The sequence below is a fragment of the Papio anubis genome, chromosome 4, assembly GCF_008728515.1.
Source record: "Papio anubis isolate 15944 chromosome 4, Panubis1.0, whole genome shotgun sequence".
Taxonomy (NCBI): Eukaryota; Metazoa; Chordata; class Mammalia; order Primates; family Cercopithecidae; genus Papio; species Papio anubis.
This window is the reverse complement of record NC_044979.1, coordinates 97,559,144-97,575,830: the sequence shown is the minus strand read 5'-3', so window position 1 is coordinate 97,575,830 and position 16,687 is coordinate 97,559,144. Positions and strand designations below refer to the sequence as shown.

The following is a 16,687-nucleotide window of genomic DNA, read 5'->3' as shown; positions in this document are numbered from 1 at the left end:
TTCATGAGCCTCATTGCCACAGGGCAACACAAAGAGGGCTAGTTGAATCCTTTACATGTGGTAGGTTGAGTTATAGGAGAGGAACACTAAGATGAGGGAACCTGAGTCTTTTATAATGGACAGAGAGTATACCTAATCTCTTCTCCGGTAAGAGACACTGTATCTCTGAAGGCTGACCACTCTACAACATTTTTCAAAAGTGAAATACTTTGGATGTCCCCTCCAAATCTCCTGTTGAGATGCAGTCCCCAGTGTTGGAGGTGGAGCCTGGTGGGAGGTGTTTGAGTCATGGATCTCTCATGGCTTGGTGCTGTCCTCAGGGTAGTGACTGAGTTGTTGTGATGCCTGGTTGTTTAAAAGTGTGTGGCATCTCTTCCCCACTCTCTCTCTTGCTCCCAAAGTGGGAGTAGGCCTTGTGATGCTCCTATTCTTGTTTTGCCTTCTGACATGAGTAAAAGCTTCCTGAGGCCTCTGCAGAACCTGAGCCACTTAAATTTCCTTTCTTTATAAATTACCCAGCCTCAGGTATTTCTTTATAGCAATGTGAAAGAATGGTCTAACACAACAAGATAATTTAGAACAATGTTATTTGGTATCTCTGCATTGCTAGATGTGTAGAAACATGAAAGACCCATGGATAATTGCCTCCCAACAAGTCTAGGCTCTTAATACCTTACACTGGAGTTAGTAACTACAGCCCACCAGCCTTCAGCCTGTTTTCCTACTGCCAATGAGCTAAGAATGTTTTTTACATTAATAGACTATGACACACACACACACACACACAGAGAGAGAGAGAGAGAGAGAGAGAGAGAGAGAGAGAGAGAGAGAGAGAGAGAGAATGAATATACAACAAGAATCTTACATGGCCTGCAAAGCCTAAAATATTTACTACTGGCCCTTTAAGGAAAAAAAAATGCCAACCCTTGCCCCATGCAGTACTGCTTCTGCAGCCCTGACTAGACTTATGCCAAGAGTCTACATGAACCTGACTTATTCTAGCAGTTTCTGTAACCATTAGATACTCTGGGACAGGTGTATGGCAGATTGAATTTCTTAGCAGGCAAACTCTGAGATGGAGTTTAATGTGCAGATATTTATTAAGGAGCACTTCTGGTATTGACACCTGTGGAGCATAGGGCAAGGAAGTTGGACTAGATAGAGAAGCTGGGCTGTGATGCAGCCCCAGCAACAGACTCAGCCAGTCACACAGGGAGCTCTGAACCTGGAATAGCCTCTCAGACTGTTCCTAAGTTGGGCTGAGATGCCCAGGCCTTTACACTCATGCATCAGACACTCATTGGATGGAGACCACCTGTGAAGACCAGGCCAGGTGGCTCTCGGGAGCTGAGGCAATCCCTAAAGGGTCTGACAACTGAAAGCTGTCTGCCCACCCCTCCCAGTAGCTGGGACAACTGGTCTTTCATTGAAGGGAAAATCTCAGAGGAGCATCTCAGCGTTCATCACATGGTGCAAACATTTTAGGGCCATGACAGTGGCCTCTGTTAGATCATCATCCTTCTATAATGATTTTTCTAATCTCTCTCTTGAGACAGGGTCTCACTCTGTCGCCCAGGCTGGAGTGAGGTGACACAATCTCAGCTCACTTCAACCTCTGTCTCCCAGCCTCAAGTGATCCTCCCACCTCAGCTGCACACATAGCTGGGACTACAGGCCTGCACCACCACACCCAGCTAATTCTTTTTCTTTTTTTTTTTTTTGTAGAGACAAGAGCTTTGCCATGTTGGCCAGGCTGGTCTCGAACTCCTGGGCTCAAGTGATCCATCTCCTTCAGCCTCTCAAAGTGCCGGGATTACAGGCGCAAGCCACTGTGCCTTGCCTAATGTTTTTAATCCCCTGAAGTACTATACTTAGCAAAAGGTCCTGCAAGTGGTAAGGTCTAATGAGTATATATTCAATGAGGAGGTGAATGAGTTTTATGGACTAAATGTTTGTGTCCCTCTCAGATTCGTACATTAACTAATTTCTAATATGATGGTATTAGGAGGTGAGGGTCTTTGAAGGGTAATTAGGTCATGAACGCGGAAGCCTCATGAATGGGATTGGTGTCCTTATAAAAGGGACCCCAGAGAGCTCTCTCATACTCTTTTATCCATGTGAAGATACAACGAAAAGATGACAATCTGCAACCCAGAAGAAGGTCCTCACCAGAACCCTACCACTCTGTCTCGGACTTCCAGTCTCCAGAACCATGAGAAATAAATTCCTGTTGTTTCAAAGCCACCCAGTCTGTGGCACTTTGTTATAGCACCCCAAACCAAGCCAAAGAGTGGGGGAGTGAGTGGGTGGATGGATGAGTTACAAAAGGAACCCAACACTGAAGTCTTGGATACTGCTGCAATTACCTCCTCCCGGGTCCTACCTCTGTTCATTAGGAGCCCTGGAGAGGGAAGCAGTGTTATAGAATGCCGCCCCACCCACTATCCTTCCAAAGACTGTTCTTAAAATCAACTCAAACAAAAAAATAACTGTGATAGACTTGACCTTTGAAAAAGAAACATTAGATCCTCTTTCTGGTAGCTGGGAAATTCAGCACTAGCAACAAAATTGTGTGAATCACTGACAGAAAAGGGGCCAGTAGCTGTAGCTCTCACCAATACAAATGAGAGGCAGGCAAAAGGCAGATTAAAATATGATCTTGTTGATGCTTTGGCTTTGCTTCCCAGGCCTTTGGTGTGTGGAATTGTAGACTGCATTTTTCTTCTTCTATAGAGCCCCAAAGCATTAGAATTAGGACAGTAGATCTAGGCCACGACAGGCTTTCATCCATTGGCAAAAATTAGACCCCAAAGAGGAAGAGGCAGGGTAGTCTGCACTCAGGGAGACATCAAGAGGCACTCTTGTCTTGGGTCCCAATTGGCCAGGCAGTATCATGGATGAGTTTCTGAGCAGTAAAGTGGGATATAAGTAGATGAACCACAGGAGAAAGAATCCTTGAGCAGTCCCAGGCAGAAGTAATTTTCTACAGTTCTGGTTGGCAATTCTTTTCAGATTCAAAGGAACAAAGGACAACCAATTCAACAGTAATAAGAAACAAAGTGGCAAATTATTCAGTAATAGGGGTAAAAAAATAGTTATAGAAGCCCTTTAAAATGAATTTCATAATAGATATCAGACTTCTGCTTTCAGTAGTGGCAGAATAGGATATTTGGACCAACCTACCTATCAGTGGAAGACCATCAGAAAAGCTAACAAAGTAGTAAAACTCCGCTTGAAGGCATTAGAGAGCAAACAAGGCAGAAAAGAGTTACCAGGTTAAGATTTGGGGAAAGGCAGAAACACAGAGCAATGGAGACCCAGTGGCATTCAGGACTACCTCTGCCAATCTCAGAAGAGACTTATGGTTGAGAGGTTAAAAACATAAACAGGGCTTTGATTGCTTTGCAGAACACAGGGGAACAGAAACTGAATTCTATAATTTGAGGTGATACTCATAATTATGTATACTCTGGAAGAAAAGATGAACCAGAAGTAAACTAACTTTCAAAGGGACTGAAACTCAGCTTCAAATCCTCTCATTCCTGAATTTGGATTAATGGGATCCTAGGTTGCTAATGCCCCAGCTATCATCCAGATGCACAGATAAATCCTTTCTGAAGACATGGTATACCATTCTTCTAACTTTTAATTTTTTCTACTATTTTTTCATAACCAATTTCAGGCACTTATGCAAAAATAACCAGGCATATGAGAAAAAGAAAAGTACAGATGAAAATCGAGAGAAAGAACAGACCCACGGGGGATCCAGACAAGGAAGGTATTAACATAGACTCTAAAATAACCATGCCTGATGTTTAAAGATAACATTGTGGATATGTGTAGGGGTTTGGAAACTTACAGCTGAACCATGGATACACCGCTAAGGCACAGCCAAGGGCTGGAAGGCCTAGGGCCTGAATCCCCCGAGAGCCTCACCTCAGTTTTGCGGGTGAGACGGGTCCTTGTGGAGTTCGAGTCAAACCCAGGAGAAACGAGGGAGCCCGGGTCTCCTCCGAGTGTGCAACAAGCTGACCTGGGGCGCCCCGCCGAAAGGTCACTGGAGACAATCCAGGATCACCCAGTCTTCGCAGCAGGGTGCAGACTTGGAGCCCCCCCAGGGGCGGCCAGAATCAGGCCCAGGGTCCCCACAGCGTCAGCAAGACCTACACCTGGAGTCGCCTCAAAGACAGCTGGAGTCAATCCTGAATCCCCACGATGTCAGCCAAAGCCAAGTGAGGAGGCACCCAACTGTTCTCAGGGCGAGGGAGTACTGGCCTCGGTGTTAGCCCAAAGTAAGGAGGAGCTGACCCCAGGGGCCTCCCAGCATCAGCTGCTGCCAGGCCCAGGATCACCAGAGCCTTAACCCCATTCAGCAAGCTCCAGGTCCGGAGCCCTCTCAGCTACTACTGGAGCTGACACTTGAGGCACCTGGCTTCCCCCGGGGTCAGGGTCAGCACGAGCAGAGCAAACCACCTCCAGCTGGGGAGATGGTGACAGACGGCTTCGGCAAAGAAGCGAAAGGGTTCTTCATCCCAGGCCCCAGCGTCCAAGAAGCTGAAGAAAGAGCAGCTTTCTGTAATCCCGAAGGGGAAGCCCAAATCGGGCTGAGTGTGGAAGAACCACTCCAAGAAAAGATTCTCTCTGATGCTTCAGGACAAGCCCCTGCACCCATCGTGGCAGGGGAAGCTGAAGCAAGAGAGGAAGCTGGCCTAGGACTTTGCCCCTCACCTGGAGGAGGAGTAGGAGAGGCGCCGCCAGAAGAAACAGCGCCGGGCCGAGAACGTGAAATGCCCGGAATGAGCCAAAGGTGGAAATCGTCCAAGTGATCTGAAACCCCACCAAGCTCAAGCGGGCAAAGCAGGAGCAGCTGCGCTGCATTAAGAAGTGGGACACCCTGACCCTGCTGCAGAAGCAGCCGGCCGGCAGCCAAGATCTGAGCTCAGGATGGCCCGAGGCCTTCCATGGCCAACAATAATGTCAGGCCGCAGCTCAGACAACTCTGCTGGAGCTGGCACTCCAACCCCATGGCTCCAGAACAGGGACCCCCAACTGGGGTTCCTAGGCCTTTGAAGGCTTGCAGGCAGGTCTCTTTGGGACAGAAGCCCAGAGGGGAGGCTGGGACCTGGCAGAGATGGGGTGGGAAGAGATTCAGCCCCCATCTCTCCTTCCTCTCCTTCTCCAAGTGTCTTCAAACCAAGAACAGTACATTATTCTGGTTCCTCAGTGAGCTGGTGACTGGCGGGTGACTCACCTAGTGTTGTATGTTCTGTCTCAGCGTCCTAGGTCCATCCAAGGCCTGGAGGCTGGCAGTTGGGAATCCAGCCTCCCCCACACCTTCCCAAAGGCTGCTCTGGGCACCGTGGCGGCCCACTGGCTCTCTCCCCAGCAAACTGAATCTGGCTCCTCCCCACTTTTCAACACTGAAAGATTAAAATGAGAGGCTGCAGGGAGCAGGGTTTTTCCCTAGCACCCCCTTTCCCAAACCAGACTCTGCAGAAGCCCCAGAGAATCACTCACGTGCATCCAGTGTACAGCAAAAATATTTATATTCATTGCGTGCCTGTTGCATACAGGCACAACCCTAGGCACCAGCCAATACAGACAGTAGACCAAAGTCCCTGCCCTCGAGGAGCTTTCATTCTGATGGAGAGAAAACATAATAAACAAGCAAATGCAAAAATAAATTAGTAAATAACATTGTGATTTTTCACAGAGAAAAATCAAATGGAATCTGTAGAACTGAAAAATTCAGTAACTGAAACTAATTAATTGAGTGCATTTAATAGAAGAATAGACGCAGCTGAATAGAAAATTAATGATCTGCAAGATAGACCATGAAAAAATATTTGGAATGATGAGTGATGACAGAGGAAAGAATAAGAGACATGGAAATACTATGAAGAATCTAACATAATGTGTAATTGGCGTCCCAAAAGTAGAGGAGAGACATTGGGTGGATGCAATATTTGAAGAGACAGTAGCTGAGAATTTTCGAAAAATGATGAAAGATATTGAGCCACAGGTTCAGGAAGTACTACCAACTCCTAGCAGGACAAATAAAAGCAAAAGCAGACCTAGGCACATCACAGGAAAACTGTTCAAAACATCTTCAAAGAGTTGACAGAAAATCAACCAACTGAGGATCCTACACTTAGTAAAAATATCCTTCAAGAATGAAGATGAAATAAAAACATTTTCAACCAAAAATGGATAAATTTGTCAGCAGAAGACCTATACTAAAGGAATACTAAAGGTTATTCTTCACACAGAAGGAAAATGATTAAAGACAGAAATTGGAGGTGTAGAAAGGAATGAAGAACAATGGAAAGTGTATGTAGGAAATATAAATAAATATTGATTATCAATGCTTCATGGAATTTATAATATCTATGGAATTAAAATGCATGGCAACAATAATATGTAAGGTCAGAGTGGGATGGAAAGGGTAAATTAATAAATTAGTATTTTAAGGCATTATCAGAAGAGGGCAGAAGTACAAAATAACATCAGGCTTTTATAAATCAGGATGTATACTGCATCTCTGTGTTAATGACCCAAGGACTACTAAAAGAGTACCACTCATGACACATGCACTCATACCCAAGCACACATGCACTTGCATGCACACAGAGAAAAATCATGGAAAGCCTCCACCAAAATGTTAACTGTGGTTATGTGTGGGTGGCGGCAGCTGGTCAATTTTTCTCTTCCTTTGTTTATGTGTATTTTTAATTTTTTCCTAGCATATAGAAAATGAATCATTACTCCATTGAAAGAGCTCTACCTTCTAATTCTATGACTTGTCTACTTCTTTTTTAGCTCTTCTGAGCTGTAGATAGATGATTTAAAGTAAAATTTGTCATTAATTTGAAGTCTGGTTTGGTTTTATTTTGTTTTACTAAATAATATAACCTTAATATCTTTGCCTGTCATTAAATACTATTCTATAATATCTGAATGACTGTAGAATAGCCCTTTGCACAGCTCCTCTATAATTTAGTCATTTTCCTATTGTTGGACATTTGAATTATTTCTAATTTTTAGAATAAATATTCCTAATGGACATTCCTACATACATGATTTTTTCCTGAGGAGATACTTCTAGAAGTGTAATTGCTGGGTCAAAGGGTCTATAAAATATTGTTTTTAAATTCATATTACCAAATTGCCCTCTGTGAGGGCTGTATTTAGGTGCTTTTTAATTGGCCAATATAAGAGTATGAAGGGGGTTATAGTAATTGTTTTGACAGTGTGCACAGGGTCTATGTCTATGACAGTTGAAGGTTCCCTCCATGCTGCTGTGGTCACACCTAGAGAACTATGCCATGCAGTGCATGGTTGCAGTAATGGGCATAAGGGCTAAAGGAATTCACAGAAAGGGAGCAGTCTTATGGGTCTGGTTGAGTCTGGAGAAGCTTTGTGGAGAGATGAGGCTTGAGGAAGGTCTTGAAGGTGGGTAATGGACTGGTCCAGAGGTGGAGAAAGCCGCTGATGTGAAGCAGGTGCCCTCCAGACCAGCCCTGGCAGGTGTGGGCACAGAGTGGTGGGATGGGAGAAGGTGGCACGTTGTCTCCAAGTAATGCTGAACCAGGCTGGACTAGATAAGATGGGTCCCGGCAGACAAGGGGGCTCTGGAGCAAGGCAATGGTGTGATGAAAGGGACATGTCTGTGTCCTCATTTGACCCCACATTTGATGATTCCTCAGAAATGGGAAGAAACTGGGGCTTTTCTACTTTTTATTATATTAGGAAAAAAAAAAACCCTGCCAATTTGCCAGTCTTGGAAGGATAATAAAAACAAAACTCTTCCTCTCTCAGCAGAATGGAATTAGACTCACCTTGTTACAGATTGTGCTGCTACCAATTAGAGAGAGAAAAGATACTCTGCTGAAAAGTTCTCCACCTTCCAGCTGCTCTTCTTTAATCCATGTAGTTTAAATACCCCAAGGACCTTACACTAAAGCAAACACCAAATATTGAAAAATAGAACTGTGAGTTGGGACTGTAAAGAATGCCTTTTGTTTAGGAAAGGAGGGGACTAGGGAGGATTTTAAATGGGAACCCCTTTAAAGGTGAGGAAGAAAGAAGTTTAGGGTGCCTTTCTTTCTCCCCAGGGATTTCCAAGCAAAGACTTGTAGACTCCAGGAGTCCTGCGGACAGCACTAGTGTCTTGTTAAATCAGCTAAGGAACTCTAAATTAGAGACTGATGAAAGCAGGTGATCTCCCAATTGGGAGAAGCCTGAACGAGCCAGGCTGCGCTCAAGGATATCCCCTCAAAGGCCCTGCCTGGGGAGGAGATGTTTTGCATGTGTGCCCAGAAGCAGATGTCCTGAGCCAGAGTGGACATAAGGTGATGGTTGGTGGGGCAGACCCTCACCTCCAAGAGCAGGTCCAATGAACCCCAAGATTATCCATACACACTGCCAGTCTGCCGAGAGAAGCTGCTTCTCACTGTGGCAGGTCAGCTGTGACCACATCTCTTCTCTGGAGTAAGGACAAGGAGAAGGTACCATCCATGGGACAGCAGTGGGCAGCCGTCCCCTCTCCTGCATGCAAAGGCACTGGGTGCTGTCAGAAGATTTTGACTCCATCTCCTTTACCCTGCATTGCTTGAACTACAGGACCACATCACTGAAATCAAGCATCAGACTTTAGGGGGTCAATAAATGGGATTTTAGATCTTTAACTTTTGGATGTGTTGTTTAAACTACTAAAAGAGCAATGAGGGGTGGAGGGATGGAGTCAGGCTGCCCAGTTGAGTTTGGGTAACTTGCTTTTCCTTTCCAAACCCATCTCCTCTCTGTAAAATACGGCTAGAAATAGCACACACCTCAGAGGATGCTGTGAGAAGTAAGTGAGACGATGCCCTTGACCGCCCAGCGGGGCCCAGCACACAGGGAACACGTGGTGCAAATGGGAGCTCATTTGCACTCCAGTGAGAGGATGTTCAAGCTGGGACACAGCTTCCACTGCAGTCCAGGGGTTAAGTAAAAATGATAAGATGCTTCTCATTAAAAGACAAAAGTCTTGCTTTAGAAAAAGTCTTCATGTGGGGCAGTGTTCCTTCCAGACAAGCCATCTCTGAATCCAAGTATTAAGTGAGATTCAGAGACAGGACAGCCCATGCAGTCATCTGTAGGACTCTCGAGCCAGGTGAGTGTCTACCAGATGAAACCAGGCCCCAAAGAAATCCAGGGGGCTGGATTCTAGCACCTGTTTAGATTTAGTGCCCTGCTGCTCTGGCCCAGGTCTTTACTTCCCTGGTTTTCTCTGGCTCACCTGTGTGTACTTTTCTGGTAATTTTGGCTTGTGGGGGAAGACCAGGAACAAATGATAGGCAATGAGATGGGATTTCTTTATTTATCTGCAGTTTCAGTTGGGGAAACCCTGCACTCCACCACACTCTACACAATAGGACTTAGAGACCTGTGCTTTAACTTGGCCTGGTTCAGGGTCTAATCACTGTACTCTAGGTGGCCAGCCTCCAACAAGAGAACGGCCACTGTGCCAAGGAGGTCAGACTCAGTTCACCACAGCAGGTGGTTGTGGGAGGAGGTCCAGGGCTATGACTTCAAGGGGGTCACTAAGATCCCTGGCCCATTTGCACATGGGCCACCATCGAAGATGAAGCATGGTCTTGGAGGCCATGGAGGCTCCCGGAAGGCTGGAGGCTGGCCATCTCTGCTTAGCTCCTCGGGCACAGGCTAAGCTTCAATGGCACTGGGTGGCAATCAGGTAGTGGGGCACACAGAGCTCCCTGCTGGGCAGCCTTTCCGTTTAGAACCAGGGAAAGGGCAAGGCATGCTTTCTGAGGATACCTCAAAGACCTCTGCTGCTCTCCAGTCAAGGCCTTCGCTTCCCAAGCATTTCCCAGGCTTCCTCACCTCTGCACTCTTAATGCCATCCTATTTTGCTAAAATATGCTAGTAAATGACACCTTGGTAAAGAAGAAATGGAGAATGCCATAGTCTAATAATTTGTCTCCTAAAATTCACACCCTTTTTGCTAGATGGCAGGAGTGAGAATGACCTTTGATGTGGATGGTTGGCAGAGACACCCAGTGAGAGACCCCTCCTCGCCCTCAGAGACCTCCCCATGGAGCTGCATCTCCCAGCAGAGGAAAGCCCGAGGTAATGTCCATGCTGCAAGCCCACCTGTATGTGGATTATCCCTCTCCATTTCCTCCACATCCCCAGAAATCTTAGCTTTACAATCATCAAAAGTATGATACCTAAATATTAAATTCTAATAATGCATTAGCATTATTTCTTCAACCCTAAAATGTGTCCTTGAATTGTACAAACAGGTGTCCATTGCTATGCATTTATTGTATTTGGATTTTTATTTCATTAATTTTACTGAATAATACATGCGTATCATCAAAAGCTAAAAATGTCCAAAAGAATATACAATGAAGATGAGGTCCCTTTCCTCCCATCCCTGCCCCACTCCCCAGGCCTTTGCTTCCCCTGCACATGAAGCAACCATTGTTTTTAGTTTTTTCTATGTTGTTCCAGAGATAGTCTACATGTATACCAGCATGTATGTATGTGTGTCTGTATGTTTATACGTGTGTGTATACACTGTATCCTTTTCAAAGTACAAGAGGTGGCACATTGTTAACATTGCTTTGCATATTGATCTTTCTTCCATTCAACAGTATATCTTGAAGCTTGTTCAACATCACCACGTATAGATTGTGCCATAATTGAACCAGTCCCCTACTGATGGACAATTGTGTTGTTCCTAATTTTTTGAAACTATAAACAAACCGCAGAGAACATCCTCAAGCATACTTATTTGTATGCAACACACATATCTGTGGGTTAAATCCTAGTATTATAAAATGCAAAACTATAAAACTCCTAGAAGGTAACAGAAGACAAGACCTAGATGACCTTTGGTATGACAATGACTTTTTAGATACAATACCAAAGGCACAATCAATGCAAAAAAATTTTAATGCACTTCATTAAAATTAAAAAACTAGGCTGGGAGCGGTGGCTCGTGCCTGTAATCCCAGCACTTTGTGAGGCTGAGGCAGGTGGATCACCTGATATCAGGAGTTTGAAACCAACCTGTCTAACATGGCAAAACCCCGTCTCTATTGAAAATACAAGAGTTAGCCGGCATGGTGGTACACACCTGTAATCCTTGCCACTCGGGAGACGGAGGCACTTGAATCACTTGAACCTGGGAAGCAGAGGCTGCAGTGAGCCGAGATAGCGCCACTGCACTCTAGCCTGGGCAACAGAGAGAGACTCTGTCTCAAAAATTAAATTAAATTAAATTAAAAATTTCAACTCTGCAAAAGACATTTTCTTTTTTTTTTTTTTTTTTTTTTTTTTGAGATGGAGTATCACCCTGTCGCCCAGGCTGGAGTGCAATGGCGCGATCTCAGCTCACTGCAACCTCCACCATCAGGGTTCAAGCAATTTTCTTGCCTCAGCCTCCTGAGTAACTGGGATTACAGGCACATGCCACCACACCTGCCTAATTTTTTGTATCTTTAGTAGAGATGGGATTTCACTACGTTGGTCAGGCTGGTCTCGAACTCCTGACCTCGTGATCTGCCCGCCTTGGCCTCTCAAAGTGCTGGGATTACAGGTGTGAGCCACTGTGCCTGGCCAAGACATTATCAAAAGAATGAAATAACAAGCTACCGATCTGGAGGGAATACTACATTTACAAAAGGCATACCTTATAAATCACTTTTATCCAAAATACACAAAGAATTCTTAAAATTCAACATAAAGAAACAACCTAATTTTAAAATGGACCAAAGACCTTAACAGATACTTCACAAAAGAAGATATACAAATGGCAAATAAGCACATGAAAAGATGCTCCACATCATATGTCATTAGGGAAACGCAAATTAAAACAATGAAATACCACTATGTACCCATGAGAGCAGCCAAAACCCAGAACACTCACACCACCAAAGGCTGGTGGGGATGTGGAGCAAGGGGAACTCTCATTCATTATTGGCGGGAATGCAAAAGGATAGCTACTTTGGAAGACAGTTTGTCGGCTTCTTACAAAACTAAACATAATTTTACTATACAATCTAGCAATTGTGCTCCTTGTTTTTACCCAGTGGAGTTGAAAACTTAGGTTCACACAAAAAACAGCACATGGGGCCAGGCACAGTGGCTCACGCCTGTAATCCCAGCACTTTGGGAGGCCAAGGCAGACAGATCATGAGGTCAGGAGATCAAGACCATTCTGGCCAACATGGTGAAACCCTGTCTCTACTGAAAATACAAAAATTAGCCGGGTGTGGCAACATGTGCCTGTAGTCCCAGCTACTTGGGAGGCTGAGGCAGGAGAATTGCTTGAACCTGGCAGGCGGAGGCTGCAGTGAGCCGACATCACACCACTGCACTCCAGCCTGGGCTTTAAATATAAAAATACAAAAATTAGCTGGATGTGGTGGTGCGCACCTGTAGTCCCAGCTACATGGGAGGCTGACGCAGGAGAATCACTTGAATCTGGGAGGCGGAGGTTGCAGTGAGCCAAGATTGTGCCACTGCACTCCAACCTGGTGACAGAGTGAGACTCCATCTCAAAAAAAAGACAGCACATGGATGTTTATAGCAGCTTCATTCACAATGGCCAAAACTTGGAAGCAGCTAAGGTGTCCTTCAGAAGGTGACTTGATAAATAAACCATAGTACATCCAGACAATGGAATATGATTCCACACTAAAAAGAAATGAGTTATCAAGCCATGAAAAGACATGGGAGAATGGAGAAACCTTAAATGTATATTACTAAGTGAAAGAAACCAATCTGAAAAGGCTACCTAGTGTAGAATTCCAAGCATATGACATGCTAGAAAAGGCAAAACTGTGTAGAAAGTAAAAGATCAGTGGTTGCCAGGGATTGGGGGTGGGTAAGAAAGGGAAGGGTAAAATGGCAGAGCACAGAGGATTTAAAGGTCAATGAAATGATGCTGTATGGGGCTATAATGCTAGAGACGGGTCATTATATATTTGTTAAAACCCATAGAATGTACAACACCAAGAGTGATCCCTAATGTAAACTACAGACTTTGGGTGAAAACAATGTGTCAGAGGAGGCTCATCAATTGTAATAAATGTACCGCTGTGGTAGAGGTGGTTGATAATGGGCGAAACAATGCATGTGTCGGGGCAGAGGCTATGTGGGAACTCTTCATGACTCTGCTCAATTTTACTATAAATCTAAAACAACTCTAAAAAATAAAGTTTAGGCCGTGCGCGGTGGCTCACGCCTGTAACCCCAGCACTTTGGGAGGCCAAGGCGGGAGGATCACGAGGTCAGGAGATCAAGACCATCCTGGCTAACACAGTGAAACCCCATCTCTACTAAAATTACAAAAAAATTAGCCGGGCGTAGTGGCGGGCACTTGTAGTCCCAGCTACTCGGGAGGCTGAGGCAGGAGAATGGCGTGAACCCGGGAGGCGGAGCTTGCAGTGAGCCGAGATCGCGCCACTGCACTCCAGCCTGGGCGGCTGGGTGAGACTCCGTCTCATAAATAAATAAATAAATAAATAAATAAATAAATAAATAAAGTTTATTTACTTATTATTTATTTTTGAGATGGAGTCTCGCTCTGTCACCCAGGCTGGAATGCAGTGGTGCATCTCGGCTCACTGCAGCCTCCGCCTTCCGGGTTCAGCAATTCTCCTGCCTCAGCCTCCTAAGTAGCTGGGACTACAGGCACGTGCTGCCATGCCCAGCTAATTTTTGTAGTTTTAGTAGAGAGGGGGTTTCACCATGTTGGCCAGGATGGTCATGATCTCCTGACCTCGTGATCCACCCGCCTCGGCCTCCCAAAGTGCTGGGATTACAGGCGTGAGCCACTGCACCCAGCAATAGTCTGTTTTAAATAAATCCTAGTATTAGCATTGCTGGGTCAAAGAGCATGTGGATTTTAAATTTTGACTGGTAATGTTTTTGTCTACCTGAAAAGTGTCAGGGGGGATGAAGGTTAAAGAATAACTAAGAGGCATGTTGTTAAAATTGCACTAAAAAGTATGTTTTAAGCAACTTTATACTGTATTGAAAAAGTACAGAGCTGCTCACATATAAACTATTCTCTGAAAACTTCTAGTGCACAAAAACAATAGTAGCATTTATCAACCCCTTACTACCCAGAGTAGCACTCTGCTTGCTACATACAATCTCATCTTATTGTTAGAACACTCCATGAGGTGCAATCATCATCCCTAACTTCTGAATGAGGGAAATAAAAGCACAGAGATGTTAAGTAACTCACCTAAGGCCACACAGCTAATATGTGGCAGGGCCAAGACTTGAACCCAGACTATGTGATTCCAGAGCCTCAAGCTCAACCACCATGCTGCCTGCCTTACAGTAATTCAGATGGAACACAGAAATCCTGATTTCTAGATGTATTCACATTAAGATTTTTTTTTCCAGAAAACTACCATACCATTAGCATAAAGCCAGAAATAAGCCTCAATAACACAAAATTATCGCTGCTTATTCTGTGCCACTGGATCTTGAATGTAATAAATAGGTTGAGCCTATCTTTTCTAGATTCTGGGTTCTTTCATTTAGGGCTGTGCTCCAGGTTCATCCTCCACCCATCTGCACCCTGCCCTGTGTCTCTGGGGGCTCATCTAAGGACAGTGTCACTGGCTCTGGTTTGGTTTGGCCAATGGTAAGAAGTGGAAGGAGATGGAATGGCAGGAGTTGAGAAAGGTCAGGGTATTTATTTTACTGTTTCCCCCTCTTCTGGGCTGAAGTCTACAATAGCTAAGTCTTTATATCTGATTCTTGCTTCAGACCACTAACTCTCAGATACTACTTATGTGATTTGCTCAAGGAGCAGCCTTTCCAACCTGAACCTTTGATTGCTTTGGGGGACTCTGTTTCCCCTACTACACTCTCCAAAATTCTAACTCTGCCGGCAGAAGTCACCTGTCTCTCTAGATGGAGTGTGTGTGCTTCCATCTTCTCAGAAACAGCCAATAGTTTTCTGCATGCTATGACAAGAGGAGGACTGTTTTTGGAAAGATTCTTTTGGTGGGGTCACTCCCTTCTTGTGATAGGGGATACTCCCACCTTCGCCTTCCCTTTGTGCAGATACGCAATGATCCTGTGCAAAGCTATTACCTGGCCCTCTAATAAAAGTTTCTTTGGGTGTTACTCTCTCTTTAATCACTTTATCACATATTATATTTCTTTTCTTTTCTTTTTTCTTGAGACAGGATCTCACTCTGTTACCAAGGCTGGAGTGCAGTGGTGCGATAAGGCTCACTGCAGCCTTGACTCCTGCTAGGCTCAAGCAATCCTCCCAGCTCAGCCTCCCAAGTAGCTGGGACCACAGGCATGCACCACCATACCAGGCTAATTTCTGCATTTTTTGTAGAGACAGAGTCTCATCATGTTGCCCAAGCCGGTCTCGAACTCAAGCAATCTGCCTGCCTTGGCCTCCCAACGTGCTGGGATTACAGGCATGAGCCATGGCACCTGTCCTGCAGGTTACATTTTCAACGATAGATGCAGCAGTATCTCCTATCCCAGGTGCTCTTCTACACTGTGACCTTGACGCTCCTCCTACTGAGAGGTGGGTTTTTTGCAGCCTCCCCCGACCCCCACCCCCGCCACCTTGGGTCTGAGTGAGCTTGTGATTGTTTCTACCAGTAAAGTACACTAGAAGGAATGGGCTGTGAAGAAAGGGCCATGGAGCTTTGGCCTAGTCTTTTAGAATTCTGCCTTTCCAAAGGCCCCCTATCAGGACCCTTCCTTTCAAAACTGAGCCTCCAGGCTGCGAGATGCCCACACTGTGTGGGATGCTGTGTACCACAGGTCCAGTGGAGCCAGCCGCCTACATATCAGCTCAGGCACCAATGAGTGAAGAACCCATGCGGGAAGGGGATCCTCCAGTTACCACTACATATCATACTACATACGGCCCCTAGCTTATGAGGGCTCAACTTAGGAGTTTTCAACTTTAAGATGGTATGAAAATCATATGCATTCAACAGAAACTGTACTTTGAATTTTGATCTTTTCCCAGCCTAGCGACATGCCCTGTGATCCTCTCTCATGCTCCCAGCCAGCCACGCAATCACAAGGGTAAACAACCCATACCCGACCATGTACTGCGTTGCCAGCATTTCTTAGATACTGTGTTCCGTGTTTTCACATCCCATCATGTCTGCGAAACACCCATCTGTGTCTAGGCTAACGTAAGTGTTCTGAACATGCTTAAGGCAGGCTAGGCTAAGCTATGGTGTTTGGCAGGTTAGGAGAATTAAATGCATTTTCTACTTAGCAATATTTTAAACTTATGATAGGTTTCTGGGGATGAAATTCCATTGTAAGTCAATAAGTGTCTGTATTCCAGCCTCTCATGGTTCATATCTTCCCAGCTGAGGCCCCAGGCATAGAACAGAGAAGAACCATCCTTACTGTGCCATTCCTAGTACTTGGCCCTTGGAACCTGTGAGTATAATACATGGCTGTAGTTTTATACCACTGAGTTTGGGGTAGCTTGTTATGTGTTCACAGTAATAGGGACATGAGCACACTTTATACCTAATGCTGGGTGCTCATGTTCCTGTCACTGTGACTGTATAACAGTACGTGGTGACTGATTCATTTAGAAACTGATTCTAATCGGCAGCTGGCTGATTCATTTAGAAACACATAATTCCCAAGGCTCAAA

At 45.1% G+C, this 16,687-nt stretch overlaps 1 pseudogene; it reads left to right on the top strand.

The window, feature by feature from the left end:
• Positions 1 to 1,752: 1,752 nt before the first annotated feature.
• Positions 1,753 to 15,412, top strand: LOC101013411 (annotated as a pseudogene).
• Positions 15,413 to 16,687: the final 1,275 nt, after the last annotated feature.